A 14,032-nucleotide genomic window follows, 5' to 3' on the forward strand; every position below is an offset into this window, starting at 1 on the left:
CAGAGCGACTGCTTCTGTTCATATCACTGCAGTGTCGATGCAATGGGGGCCACTATAGGCATGCCCATATTGTCTTCGTGGGGAGAAGGTCAAGAGGGTCAATAAGTGTGGCGTTGAGAGCGTCTGCCCGGAGCCCGAGGCCCTCCCTCGCCATATCACAACAACGCCACAGTCAATACGCTCCAAATTGAGCACTCATGCAGAGCGCTGCACAGATCAATATTCTTAAAAAGGTTACACGTCTAACTATTAAAATACATTATTGATCTATGTGCAATATGTATTGCTTCTCTATATATTATTCCATAGCAAAGAACAGTTCTCACTATTACAGTCTCGTTATTTAGATTTCTTACAGCATCATAAAGACGGTGTGGGAGAGAGGCGAATAATTATCAATAAGTTGCCTGCAGGCCTGATAGCTGCTGTTCTCTCTCCTGAGGACACCCTGTCAAACTCAATGCTGGAATCAGGGGGTTAAATAGTTCGAGCACGCAGTTTGACATGATGTTCTCTGCCATACAAAAGACAAGAGTGTGAAGGGGACATTTACAGGGATACCTTTAACTCAGCCCTTACCTGAGCTGTGTAACAAATATCTCAGAATATAGGCTGAACAACCCATTTTCCACCGATTCATCTTTTTCCTTACGGCCTTCTCAAGATTAAATTCCTCCAGCTTAGAGACAAATGTGCAATAAACCCGTCACAATCTATGCTCGAAGCAAAATTAAAAGACAAAGTCAGGTGTTGTTGAAGATGGACAAGTCTGATAGGTCTAAATCTGGCAAATAGGAGAGAAAAGAGTGACCATTGAGTGATATTGAGCATCAAAGTAAATGCAACAGCATGCAGGAGCGCAGATGATAAAAAAGGGGAGGCAATAAGTTAAGAATCAGAGAGAGTCAGCTGGTGTTCACAGATGTACCAGAAGAAAGTCTTTTTACATGTGTGTGAAATACAGCTTTATAATAACGGGTGGAACTAAAAATATACATAAATGGCACCTTCTGTTTGATTGCAATAGTGAAATGAGGAAATACAAGAGGAGAATTTTATCTATAGAACAAAGACTGGCAAACAAGAGGACCATGAGTGGCTCTCTCAGGTTTGATGGGGTTTTTCAAAAGCCTCTTGGTCCATTATAGCTGACGCAAAAAGGGAAAATCACAGGAAAGAGCGGGAATAGGAAATAGTTTGTCTGAGGAGGAAAGTACAGGGCCACAGAGTTTGAATAAGTGACCAGAAGCAGTTGTGAATGTGCAGTCAATAGAGGGACGGAGAATAGGCACGAAAGGAAAAATCAAAAAGGGCACACGAGAGCAAGAGAAAGTGAGTGAAAAAGAGAGAAAGGGGCTGACAGTGAAGAATGGAGGCCGTTAAAGATATCTGCCAAGCGATCTGTTATTACAGAAGGAGGCAGACAAGCAGCTTCTTTCCTTTTTTTCACAGCAAAATAAAGCCACTAATCAATTTAAATCGACGGGGTATCTGTTCCTCACCTTTTTCTGTCAGACGCTGGGCGGTGGAGGCGTGTTCCTCCCTCTACTCATCACAGAGAAGAAGAGGACACCCCTCCAGGGGCATCCTGGGTAATCTAGCGTGACCGGAAACGTTGCGATGGTGAGCGGATGGCGGCAGGACCTTTTGTTATTTACTGCTCACTTAGCCCCTCTGCACCCCGACACACACACAATTTATGAGGACAATCGTCGGGCCCGCCGTGCTCCATTGGAGCACTCCCTGATGGATGGACGCCGAGCCCGGAGGGGGGAGCGGGAGGGAGCGCGAGAGAGGGAGGGAGGGAGGGAGGGAGGGAGACTCGGAAAGACAACGATTCGAGGTCGAGGTGTCTTACAGTTTGCATTGCTGTAAACGAATCACTACATTACCACTCATTGAGCTTCACAAGAGAAAACAACAGAGATAACTCGGCCCGCACAGTAAGCAAAGTAAGAAGGTTATTTTGAATGTGGTTGTGCTTCTGTGGGGCTTCTTGAGCGTATCGGAAGGAGCGCGTTCCACTCTCGCGATGGGAGCGATATGAACTCAACTACCTGCTCGTATGTCTTCCCAAATGCCACCGACGCACCAAATGTCACCAGAATGTCAGCAATTCCACCGCCTGAGTTTGAGCTTCTGTTGTGGTGCGTTGGTTCTAGCAGACACCCCCCCCCCCGGTCCCTTGCTTCATCCCATGTTGCCCTGTCCACACGAAGCTCACCTCGGCTGTCCCCGCGCTCGAGGCCTCCGGGGTTGTGAGCAGCAAGTGTTCGATCATAACAACCCATTAGAATAATCACTGATAACAAGTCCATTTTCATAAAAGAGAAGGGCGAGGGATTAATGAGCTTAGCGCTACTTATGTTCCATCCATTTTGTGCTGTAAATCAATAATCCAGTAATAATGTTCTTGAGCGGGGGCAACAGAGCAGCCTCCTCTCTCTCTCCTTTCAGGAGTTATTTGATCTGCCCTGCTATCTCCTTTGTTCTCTATAAAGTTGCCTTTTGGGACGGCCAGGACCAAACACATATATTTTTAGTCTGTTCGACACAGCCTGGTGTGAAACAACACAAGGGAGTGCACAGGGAAGGGGGGGGAGGGGGAAGGGGGGAGAAGTGGAGAGCAAACGAGCGGAGAGGATGGAGCTGAGAAAGCAGGGGAGAACATGAAATGCATGATGGGAGGCAAGAAGATGGAGGAGATGCACGGAGGTGGTGGGGTGGAACATTTTGAGATTGTCACCAGCCTTTCCCTCCCTCGCCGTCCGTGCTCTAAGATTCAATACTTCTGCCGTTGCATCGCTCATAAGATAACTGTTTGTTATCATATTCAACAATGCTGTTAGACTTTGATGGCATTACTTTTAGCTGCATTTCTATGTATTCTGGCATGACTGGGCCAGCAGCTAAAATGTATAGTTTTTCACTGGTATTAAGAAACTAATCAGCCAAGAGTGCAGGCCCAGGACGTATTAATTAAACTCTTGAGTGTCGATACAGAGTACGCCCACTGGACTGTGTGTGCGCTCTGCCCTGTGTTCCCTGAATTGTTCTCACCGCTGGATACTAAGAAATTACATTAGACTCTTGAGAAAAACTGGTCTTTAACCATTTAACTTTTTATTATTACTCCATTTCCATTCATCTTGTCCCTAGCCAAGGCTGCCTCCTGAAGCTGCTCTGTCCAGTTTCTTTAGAAATAAACAAATGTTATGGTTCCAACCAGTGTTTAAAAGTCTTTGAGGACTAACAAACTCTTTGCAATGTTTTTTTTTCATTTTTCATGAAAGATTTTTAAGCTCCATCTGTGACATAATTCTTAACTAACTAGCAATGTTCTTATTCCCTGCAGAGATGTTTTAGTCATTACTGTCACCTGCGCATAAGTGAAACAATGTGAAGTGATTTGCAGGACTTTGTAATGTGTCACTTCTGATGCATCTCTGTCCTTGTGCAACTATTCAGAATCTCTGCATGACAACTTTGCTGTAGTGTAAACTGGGAAAGAATCTGGATGTGGCAATTGCTGCAGAAGGTATGGTAAAATCTATGATGGATATTTTGGCCATATGGAGCAACTTCTAAATATAACACACTTCTATATACATCACTGTGTTTCTAACTCTGTCTTCTGTTTGTTGCCGGGTGACTATTGAACGTAGTTATTTTAGAACCTTTTCTCTGGAAACAGCTGCCTCCGGAGAAAACAATCAAGATCATTCTCTGTGCCTTCATTATTACGAGTAACTCCTTTTTTTATTCATGTAAGTCCTCAGTTCGTAAAATGAAAATGTTGACTACTAACATTTAGGGTTAAGGTTGGGGAAATACTGTAGTTTTTCTTAGAATAAAGCTCAGAGTGGCTGATCGGTGATGGGACTCAAACGTTGGTCAGACACTCTCATCTTTTACACACATGTGTCCAAAACCTTACTTGCACTTTTCAAATAAGAGACACTGAACTTTGGCAGAGTATGTCAATTTTGAGGTGCAGAACCATCCTATATAAATCACATGTACAGACATGGTGGGCTGGTTATGAGAACTTTTGAGAAGCTAAATGCTGCCTTTGCACTTTATTACATCTTAGTGCGAAGTCACCACACACACACCGTAAGAAACTGGTCCATCTACTCTATCTTCATCTCATAATCTAAAAAAAAATATTGACTCTTTTGTGGTATCATTATAACCCCAAAATGTCTTTTCACTATTTTGGTAAATTTATTTTCGGCCCAGAGTAAAGATGAATGGTCGTGTATGTGGCTGTGCCCTATTCTGGTCGGGGGGGATGAGGGCAGAGCTTGGTGCAGCGCGGTGTTAATTTGAAACATGTCGGAGGCATCAGGGTCCAGACAGCCTCTTGTGGCCCCAGATGGCGGCTTCCCCTCTCCTCCACCCCCACGATGCACTGGGAGAGCAGCGAGAGTGAAAGAATTGGCAAACTCTGCTGCCTTTGTGCTACCGCCAAGCCCCAACTCTGCACCGCATGCCTCAGCAACAACCTCTGCAAGAGCATTTAGAACAGGAGGTAATAGCCCTCAACGCACTCTAACGTGGCAACGATGCACATAATAATGCAGACAAATCTGAATGAAATAGCAACAGATTGACATTTCCTTCTGTTTTTTTTTCCCAGATTGCAAAATAGACGCCTTCAGGTCCATATGTGTTTTAGCTGACGCAGACTCTGCAGTCCTCAGGTGCCATGTTTACAATCAACCAGCGAAGGGAGAGAGATATTATACAAGGATGAAGCCTTCTCAGGTGGAATGGAATGGGACAAAAAATAATTGTATTTTCTCCTTCTCAAAACGATTATCTTCACACGTTGTGCACATCATGCAGATTAGCCGTCATGTTTTACTCCTATTATATAACAACATAATGGGCAAGAGCGGTGGAGGAGTCTCAGCAGTGCTGCATAATTTGAAGCTTTATCATCTTTGTAGGGATTTACAGTATATTACATGAAGCAAGTGCAGCAATTTAAGAGTACATCATAAGTTCACTACCCCAAGATGAGATGAGGATAAGAGACTATTAGTAAGACTGAAGAAAGACCAGAGGCCATCTGCATGTGTTATTAAACTGCCCATCGACTTACACTAAACCCCAACAGTGGGAAAGGATCCAGCAATCAGAGTGCACACTGGTGCCTGAATTATCCTTCGAATGTAGGTTAATGAATTCATGAGCAGGCCGTGCTCACCAGCATCATATCGCTCACAACCCGACGGACACACCTGCCAATCTGCGGCTGGGCTCCCCGCGGGAGGAGGAGGAGGGTGGTTAAGGAGGGGAGGGATCGATCGCACAGCTCAAGCTGACCCGCTGGGGTGACGGAACCACCGGAGACGCCTCGACACCCGGGCCGAGTCCATTCATCAGAGACCATCAGCAGCTAATGAAACACACTGAGAGAGTGATTAAGACACAGACACCTTCTACAGCAGGGCCTTGTGCCTGATGCATTAATCACAGCTCTGTCTGCGGGCATATTTACCGTCCCTGTTCCTGTGTGTGTGTGTGTGTGTGTGTGTGTGTAAGCATGGCTGTTGTGCGCGCCGGGGAAGTGTGTCTGTTCACACAGGCACGCACCGCTCTTTATGCCGCGCTTGTTGGGGAAAGCGCTGCATGTGGACGCTGCGACCGTCCTTTCTGCGTTCACCCTTGGATTTGGTCCATCGCCTTTGCGTCTCGGTCAGTGAAAGACACCGTGGATGGACTGGGCTTAAATACAAAAGTTGCCCTTGGACAGATCATTAACTCTTAGTGTTAATTGATTAATCAAACCTGGCAGGTAATGAGCAAACACTTACAAGCAAGAACTCAATGTACACGGTGTGTTTTTGTGAAAACCTCCTGCGAAGCGGACTACTCAATGTGTGTGGTTATACAAATTAAAACGTATCACATGATTTTGGCTGCAGCATCTTTTGTGGAAGTCTAAGACAGCGCCGTTGAATTAAAACTAACCTACAAATTCGTTGAATGACTTCAAAACACCATCTGTGGTGTTGCTGCGAGACTGAGGACGCATATTGTCCACGACGGAACCAAGATGAAGTTTTAATACCCGGTTTTATTGCTTAACAAATGAAGACAGGCTGAAGGTGATTATTTATATCTAATAATTAAGTCAATTACGACGGGAGGATTTGCTTCCCTCGCCCCTGTTGTTAATTACATCTGTAACTGGGTTGATGTCGTAAAGACAGACATGCACAGCCTATATTGCAGATAAGGTTTGCCTGTGCATGTTCATGTGTACGTACAGGTTTGAACAGTGGTGGTAGGTATAATGTGCAAAACTCTATATACTTAGCATGGTATATAACTCCTGCTGAAATGGACAGTTGCTGAGTTTTACAGCACAAGTGAAATATTTCCAATCCCTAGAAATGAAAAAGACATCGTTCTCATTGTGTTTCATGCGTCTTTGTCCAAAGCAGCCCAGCACTTCGACCTGCTGAGTGAGCAAACCCACCCTCTGCCCTCTCCATCTCTGTCCCATCTTCAGACTCGCTTCCGCTGCTGCAAATGGGACAGCGAGCAAGGGGTCTGCACTACAAGAAGCAGATTAAAGGATTACCATTAATTAGATGTCAGGGACAGAGAGGGGCTTTGCCTGTCTTGGCCATGATACAATATCTGTTAATCTGCTGCGCTCCTGGATGAAAAGAAATCAGTCTATTGACAGGAAAAATAGGAAAAGAGGGATGGGGACTGGGAAGAATTGAAAACAAGAACAAAGAGGCAAAGGAGTGAGGGTTGGGTATAGAGATTGGAGAATGGATGAAAGAGGTGGAATGAAGAAAATATGCTTGTGTTCCACTTGAATGTACATTGAGCTTATTCTCATAGAAAGAAAAGCAGCTGGAGATAACACACGGCAGGATGGTGTAAGTGAGTTAATAACACAGTGATGTGTGGAGTAACATCGGGCTGAAGTGAAGTGGCTTATTCCCAACTCCTATGAAATATTAGAAAAGCTTCATTTTTCACTGTTATTGCTATTGTTTTGATAATTAATTAACTTTTGTTTCTTAGATACTGTTTTTCAGGCATGAAGTCATGTGTTCATCCATCAGCTTTGTTCTGCAACCACTGCATCTGTATGGTTGTCAAGAAAAAGTAGAAAAAGGGTCAGCTGCACATCACAGATAGGGCTCCTTTGTACACACGAGTTATTTTTAATTGAAGACTGCATCGCATGGATAGGCGTAAAGTCACGTGATTGGCAGGTGACTTGCTTGAGTTTGATAAGGCAGGAGTCCATAATAGAAGTCCCGGCCCTTGCTTTTAGTGCTATTAACCTCAGTCAGTCGGCCTGTGTTGACTTCACCCTCCTTTGACAGGAAGTGTGATACTGCGCCTCAAGCCGGGTGAGGCAAGGCTATCGGGGTCCTGTTAAACACCCGCCTACTGCCCAGCAGATAACGTTCGCCTTCTGGGTGTCCTGGTTGTCGCTACTGTCTTCCCTGTGTGGATGAATCACCTTTGCTGAGCGTGTGAGGCCTATCACCTGCGTATAAGAATGGTAATACTGCTTATAGGAGGTATAAACTCGCTGCAAAGTGAGGCTGATTCCAAAGTACAAATCAACTCATTTTGTTGAGTTAGTTGAAAGCCTGAAGGCAAGTGCATGACCGCAACTTTTTGCTGCCGCAAGCACAGTGTAGCACATAATGTAAATTTGTGAGGTGGTAATTGATGGAGAAGGGCTGGGACATTGTTTTCCTGTGGCCAGGCAAAGGGCATTCCCTCTATTTGAGTAGAGGGACTCTGGGCATCCCTGTGAGCCCCAATCGCCTGAGACTCTAATTACTTTGGGGACCTGGAGAATTCAAAGGATTTAGATACAGGGGAAAAAGAATTTCCAATTTGCTGCACCACTTGATGTTTGTCTTCATTTGCGGTGTGACTTCTGCTTTGGGAAAGCAAACAGATATAAAGTGCACATTTGTGCGTCCTGATAAAGGTGAAACATTATTAGAACGCTGTGATGGCTGTGTTTATCCCCACAAAGTGTGTGTGTGGGAGGATTATAATCTCCTGGACAAACAGACCTCACAGGATCTACCTTCATCTCCCAAACCTCAACCCTTGCCTGTCTGGACACTGACATTTGTGCTCATGCTGTGGAGCCGAAGGCCTAGACTCTTTTAAACTGGAATGAACTACCATGACAAGAAAAAAAAGACAGAGCAGTTTCATTTTTTAAATTGAGTTGCATTGTTTGGACTTTTACAAAATAAAAAAAAACACCTGGAGAAAGGAGAATCTGGATATGCCATCTATCAGCAAATCATCTTTTCATTCCTTTAGGATTAAATAATTAGAATTCTGTAGTCGGATTGAAATATCCTTAAAAAAACGTTTTCATTAGTTTGTAGCTTAGATTACATTTTTGCCTGATTGAGAACAGCCCCCCGTGGACTGTGGAAGGTGCTGTCTACACAATTTAAAACATGATTTCCCTGACAACAGACGCTCTGAAGCATGATAATCAGAAACACATTTTGGTTATGAGGTCAACCGACAATAATTGCCTGGCAGGTTGGTCAATTAACACTTTTCCCCGCACGTGTTTGGATCTGCATGCACATGTTTACGTTGTAATTTTATATTTGGCTGAGAAAGGTGTTAATTCTTTTCCTTTGGATGATTAACTTAACGCACATTAGATAAATGCAAATCCCGGAGCAGGATATTAGTACATCAGAAACGAGGAGCGGTGTGTGTTTCATACTTATTCAGCAGTCCGTGCTTTGGAATTATGAGGCCACAAAGGCAGTAAAATCTTAATTTGAGAGGTTATGCTGTTGCCGAGGGAAAGCTATAACGGAGCTCGATGGTCATATGAGGATTTAATAAAAAAATATATATTTTCCCAGTGAATCACTTGTCGTCAGATGAGCGCAGCCCTACGCATATGCACAGACCCATGACCAATAAAACGAGAGTGAAAGAAGATGGGTGGTAAACTTTCCATCATCTCCATTCTTTCCTATTTAACGGGGGCGAAATTTCGCGCTCGCTCTGAGTGGCAGAGACCAGTAAAGCCTCAGTGTTTTATTGCCCCCCCCCCCCAGCTCGGTGTTGACAAAGATTGGGCACCCGCGAGGCCTGCTAGAAAGTCACAAAGTCATGCAGGACAGAGAGTGGGAGTCGGAGTGATTCTTTACTGACAGACTCCAGTGTTCGAGGCATTAACGCCACACTTTAATTGAGCAACTGGTGAGCAGGATGTCAAACAGCAGAGCCCTCAACGGTGGCATATGTTGTCTAAGTTGTGTGTGTGTGCATGCATGCCCGACTGTGTGCGCCTATGTATTTGCAGGTTCACTTTAGGTGTGTGTGTGTGTGTGTGTATGTGTGTGTGTGTGTGTTTGCGCCTCACATGTGTGGGAGGGTGACAGACAGAATGAGACCTCTCAGCAGAAGGTGCCGCGGAGACAATCAGCAGCGCTCACCAAGGTGTACGTGTAAAGCCTTCTCTCGTTATGCGCGGCGAGGGAGGCTGCTGCCGCGGCTGTTTGAGGACTAGCCAGGGGAGTGTGGACTCGCAGACGCCCCCTGATGCCGACCTGTGCTGTCCTTTTTTGTGATAAGTGACAAGATAATGAGTCAATTGCACCCCTGAAAACATCCCCCATGTGTGCATTATCCCTTTGTAGCTCTTCCTTGGAGGAATAAAACAGTAGTCTTCTCTGAGGTTTGCCATGAGCTATGTGACCATATGTCCATTCAAAGGCACCTCTGTTCAAGATGTGATGATGTCCGAAACCCAGAGAATTAGTTTTTTGTCATTATACTGCAGCGACTAACGCGCACAAAGGGAAAACCTCAAATATACAGTGACATTGGAAAAAAACTCTCTGCAAACAATGTAGCTATAGCCCCCATTATCTACATATAACCAGAATCCCAAAGGTGGTTTTGCATTAGAAATAACTGCAAAAATAATGGGCATATTATGCAATTTCATAATGCAACAGAATCCTTCTGGGCACTATTTACTTGGACTAAGACTGTGGTACAGTTGTGTATGCTGTGCCAAAGTGCTGATACCCCTCATTACAGAAGCATCCAGGAAAGAGTCCAACTAATGCCTTCACACACTGACACATGACACGTGCAGGGTCTCCACAGGAGGTTTGAAGGTCAACAAGAAAAACCGGTTGTAATAGCAAATTGCGGGCTGTGAAAATCAATTTAAATAGAATATACGGTGCTGTTGTAAAAGGACCTTGAGGGGAGTTGAGATTTTTCCCTCATGCTTGTTAACGCCAACTGAATTTGAGAAGGAAATAGACATGCTGATTGAGGTAACCGTGTATGCATGTGTATCCAAGGAAAGCCTGCCGGGAATTCAGCTGTACAGTGTGGGCCCCCGCAGAATGCTTCACATTATCTGGTTATATCACAAATAATTCCATTCACAAAGCCCCCAAAAAAGAAATTCATCCAGCCTCGAGGGCAGAGCCTGGGGAGGCTCGGATCCAATCTAGCCGGACTATGGAGTTAACAGAGGTCACATCCCATCTCCTATGTCCTTCGGCCAAATATGTCTCCTCATTTCCAGTGATTTCCCATACCCTCAGTGCCTCCTTTTTCTGTTGTTACCGCATTGATCGCCATATTTAATTCTCTGCCTTGTTGTCTGCTCACTCAAAAACATGTGCGCACGAAAAAAGGATTCAGACACCCGTCTTACTTGAAAGCCTCCTCCCTCCTGCGGTTCTTTGCAAAAGCTCTGAGGTGCTGCCGGTGTGGTATGGGCCTTTCTGTAGCAGATAGGCCACGAGGATTAAACCGGCACTAGATTAAACCACCATCAGTGTCTGCAGGGAATTCTAACGATCATCAGCCATGTACTCAAGGGATGTGGGACTGATGGGGGAGAAGGTGTCCTGAGGCAGAAGAGGGGGGCAGCAAGGCCCTGGTTGCAGGGTGGTAATGTCTCCATCTTGAATACCGGTCTGTCACATTGAGATAAACGGTGCCTGCCAGGCAAAACATCAAGTGTCTAAAATGCACTGGGAAGCACAGTTTGAGACCTGGCGTGGACAATTTCAGACTTCCCTGCTGCTTATCTCCTTTTGTTTCATTCTGTCTCCTTTCCCGTAACACTGGTCTCTGATGCTGCTGTTTAAAGTTTTAAATGTTCCCTCCAGCCCCCCCCCCCCCCACACACACACAAAAGCAGGCCTCTTTGTCATTGTGGAGCTTGTTGTAAAGGGACGGACCCTTCTGATGGCATTGGGGAATGAAAAGAGGGTCTGTAATGAGAACATTAAAACGACATATGCTGCTCCTCTACACCTCCGCACTTCAGACGGGTTTTTATTTCACCCCTTTTTCCTCTATTGCACACTCCTCGGTTGAATTCCCACGTGCCTCCTTTTGGAAAGTCATTGAGAGTCTTTGACAAAGACAGGCTGACGGGAATGTGAAAGCCCGCCCCTGGCCTTTCCGCCGCGTAGGGGAGCAGGCCATCTGACCAGCAGCACTGGGCTGTGCCAAGTGGGGCCATTACCCGGAACCTGGGAGACCTGTGCGGCGACCACTGCCGAGCTGCCTCGCTCTCCTTCAAGCTTCAGACTACTCTGCCCAACTCCGCCACCGCACCAAACCCCTCCTCCTCTTCTCCTCCCCCCCGCAGGCGCCGACTCCTCTGCTCGGCCCGGATCCCACTGGAGCACACGGGGGGGGAAAAAAAAAAAAACATCCGTCCAGTCCACCCGGTTCTCCGGTGTGGGAGCGGAGCAGAGATGTGAGAGAGCCCTCGTGGCGAAATGGTGGAGTCGTGGGTGGAGGTGTGAGAGGAGGTGCAGTCCCAGGAGGGCTAATTTCATACTGTTGTCCCGATGACCTTGAGCCGGGAACCATGGAAACATTTCTACCTTGACTTTGCGAGGTGTCTTTGTGGCTGTGTGTTCTTGTGGCGACGAAGCCCTCTCACCTCAGAATAGAGAGAAATCGCCAAAGGCAAAAGGTTGGAAATAATAGCGAAGTGCCTTGTGTACCCGGGGAAGGAGAGTATTAGCAAGAAATCTTTTGAGGTGCCGCTGTTCATGGTCCGTAGCTCCTCTTCAGACAGGTAGCTATATTTGAAAGCTATTGATGGCCTTGTTCAATCAATGAAACAACAAAGTCCTGAACCAAAGTGACTCAGAGAAAAGTGAGGGTAAGTGTGGGTGCATGTGTGTCAGGCAGAACGTTTGATTGCAAGTGGGAATGCATGTTTAAAGGGGCGTTCTTTTTCAGAGGCATTGTGCGTGGACAGGAAGAGGGTTAAGGCAGGCGAGGAAAGAAACACAATACCCATGAGGTCTGATCATGTAACATTAACATTCAGGTTTGCATCTAAGCAGCGTGTGCACTCCATGTAAATGTGTGTCACAGTATATTCAGCTGCAAAATGTTGCTTGTGCTTTCATATCCAAATGAAGTCAGCTGCAATACACTATAGACCAGACGCATTTATTTCAGGAATTAAGTAATATTAGACTTAAAATTACCAGAACCAGAGCCCAGGCAGGACAAGACATCCACAGCACTAGTGGAAAATGCTGAACAGGAACAAGGTAATCAATCTTTTCAATTCAACTAAACCAATGCAAAAAACTTGATCCAAGCAAGCAAATATTTGAATTTGCAAGATCTGTGATGCGTATATATTTTGAATAATACATTAATTGAACTCCCAAATAAACCTGTATGACTCCATCGTGTCCTGCAGGCTGTATCAAGCGAGATAGGAAGTACATGCATCCTTCTTTGTGCCACAGCCCACCACTGACCCATCTGCCTCCTAAATATACACAGCCAGTGTAGAACCATCAGGCATATTACCACTGATGGGTGCACCTTTCATGCTCATTCACCAAACACATTAATGATTTTCTCAGTCAAATCAAGAGCAGGATTTGAAAGAGTCGTAAAGCACAATTGGCAACAATCGCTTGGATTACAAACGTAAATGAGCTTATGCAAACAACCTCGGCTGGATAATGTTTGCTTCAATCTCCTCTCGGAAGATTAAGAAGGTTGGCCTTTGTTGTTCCCACCGATTACAAATGAATGATGAACTGCGTTGTAAACAGTTTTTTTAAAAACAGAGCAAAGGTCCGTCCGTTGTAGTTTTTTCTGTTTACACTGAGCAAGCATTTGCACAGTTGTTGGCATCTCTTTTCTTGCGATGTGCCCTTGGAACCCAGTTTTTTTATATGTCAATTAAAGTGCTTTCCCTGTGCTCCCCTGCTCTGAGCTCGGCCATTATCACCATGGCTCCCAGAAGTCTAATTATGCCCACTCCCCACATCACCCCCCCCTCCAGAGCCTACACTGCGCCCACGCTGCTCTATGTTGGACCTTGGCAAGCTCACCTAAGCCTCCTGGCAGCCAATCAGAGAGCAGTGAGTGCCATCATTACATTATGGTACTGGCTGTGTGGCGCTGGGTGTCTCTATGGGAGCCATTGATGAAATACCCCAGGGGAGACATGGCACAGCAAGGCTGCTGCTAAACCCTGAACTTCCTGTCAGCAGCACTTTGTCTGAACATGATGAGTTCCTGTTAAGAGGCAGCGCTGCCGTGGTGGGACCCCCGCCCCCTGCAGCATGGCAGCAGAGACCTCCAAAAACCTTGCTCCATGTTTCATGGCGACCTCTGATGCTTGGACGGCAGCGTTGGGATTCTCTGTTTAGTCAACGCAATGCTGTCAGAGAAAGAAAACTCTACGGAATTATGACTTGGCCTTCGAAATTCACCTTGCTGGGAGTAATCCATTTGAAAAATAACACTTGCATTGACCGTATTAACAAGTATTGTCTGTGCAGCCACATCTTTATACAGCTTATATGTTTTGGTTTGACTCATTCCCATCCACACACTGCTGTAAATACTCACTAGTCTCAAATGAGTTTCAATCTTTGGCTGGAGATAATCCTTAAAATACTGTAAAATGTTTTATTAGAACAAAGGTTGTTTAAAGTAATGAATAAACATTGTTTGGGAA

This window comes from Pungitius pungitius, chromosome 13 (assembly GCF_949316345.1).
Source record: "Pungitius pungitius chromosome 13, fPunPun2.1, whole genome shotgun sequence".
Classification (NCBI taxonomy): Eukaryota; Metazoa; Chordata; class Actinopteri; order Perciformes; family Gasterosteidae; genus Pungitius; species Pungitius pungitius.